Genomic DNA, 1,986 nt, shown 5'->3' on the forward strand with positions numbered 1-1,986 from the left:
AAAGGGAAAAATAAAAATAAATAAAAAATAAAATCAAACACTTTATAAATGGAAGAAATTAAAATTATTTATTATATTTAGTCAATAAATTGTTAAAACCTCAATCTTTTTATTAAAAAGAAAAGCTTAACCTGTTTATTAACTTAAAAAATGGAATGGTGATTTATTTAAACCCAATAAATCCAACTATTTCCTTTTCTTTTCTTTCTTTCTTTTCTTGTTAAGCCATATGCATAGAATCTCTCTTAAACCATCTTAGAATTTAAATTTGGGGCCTAATCATCATATGACTCAAACAAATATTTGGTCATGGTATCTGGCAAATTCAGCAGCATAACTGAAAGTAAAATGTGAAAATGCAATTTCATAGTATGGTAATGGATATTCTATTTATTCTCTTTTATTTATTAAAAATTGATTTTTAAGTTTTAAAGATAGAAAATGATGAATATAATTATTTTATTCACATTACTCATAAAAGATAGAAATACTTTGCACTAGTAGATTTTCAAAATACCTTTGACCAGCGATTTCTATTTGAATATGAATTAAAATATTTTTTAATTTGCCAATCAGACACCTTGGGACATAAAAAGAGATTCTGAAAGCAGCAAGTTCAAAGTACCCAAAGTGCCATGACTCTGGATTCAGATTGATAGTCACGGCTCCACTTTGGACAACTTCTTCAACTTTTTCTTCTTTGTGTTTCTGTTTTCTCTATAAACATAGTAGAACAGCAATTAGACCAGGCTGACATGATTTACAGAGACTGTGTTATATGACACACTAGTGACTAACTAATCAGCATACACTATATGTTGGCTATTGTTAGCTGTTTTTATGAGTCTACATTTACATGGNAACTTTTTCTTCTTTGTGTTTCTGTTTTCTCTATAAACATAGTAGAACAGCAATTAGACCAAGCTGACATGATTTACAGAGACTGTGTTACATAACACACTAGTGACTGACGAATCAGCATACACTATATGTTGGCTATTGTTAGCTGTTTTTATGAGTCTACATTTACATGGGTGCTCCTTAACTACCTATTTTAAAAAGGACAACTGAACAATGCCAAAAGATGTTTTCAATTGACATTGGTACCTGAAATGGAAAATAGTTGTTAACATTGGTTAACCATAAGTGATACAAATTTTGGAACATATTAGCTTTAAGAAATTTGTGAAAGACATTAGTTAGCACTTATTACTAAGGAGCATATTTTCTTTGTTTTCTTTATTGTTCTGTCTCAGCCATTAGTGTCTTAGACAATTTTTTTTAATGAGGATAATTAATTTTATTTAGTTTCCTTTACTACTGTAGGGGAGTAAGAAAATATTTATTCTCTACTCATCTTAGATTTATTGGCTGGAACCCTGCAAACTAGACTGACAAAAGACAGGTTAACAAGAGAAAAACAAACAGAAGTTTATTAACAAATGCATCACACATACACACCGGAGAAGTCAGGGATGAGTAACTCCAAGGGGTTGTTAGAATGTGAGCTTATATAGCATTTAACAAAAGAACAATAAATTTGTAGAGATGTCATAAGATAAAGGAAAAGGACTTTGAGCTTGCAGAGGTGGCAAATTGTGGAAGGGTAAATATATGGGAAAACTAATAAAAAACAATGGTTATTTTAGCAAGGTTTGTTATGAAGATTTATTTATTTATTTTTTTTTGGTACTGTCTCTGGGCTAATATGAGTCTAGAGTTGTCCTTGCTGACTAAGAATCATCTTGTCCTTCCTAGTAGAAAGAGGACAGCCAGAGAGTTTTCCTAGTATCTGGTTGTTTTTGTTTTTTGCTTTTCCCAGTTGCCTTCAGCTCAAAATAATCCTTATGTCAGAGGAACATATTTCGGGGTGACATATCCTGAACACCTTCAGTACCCAGCAAAGGAAACCTTGGAAAAGTCATGTGTTCTCCCTGACCTTCAGGTTCTTTATTTGGAAAAAAAAAATGAGAAGGATGCTAAATA

The sequence above is a fragment of the Galeopterus variegatus genome, unplaced genomic scaffold (genome assembly GCF_000696425.1).
Source record: "Galeopterus variegatus unplaced genomic scaffold, G_variegatus-3.0.2 Scaffold7478, whole genome shotgun sequence".
Taxonomy (NCBI): domain Eukaryota; kingdom Metazoa; phylum Chordata; class Mammalia; order Dermoptera; family Cynocephalidae; genus Galeopterus; species Galeopterus variegatus.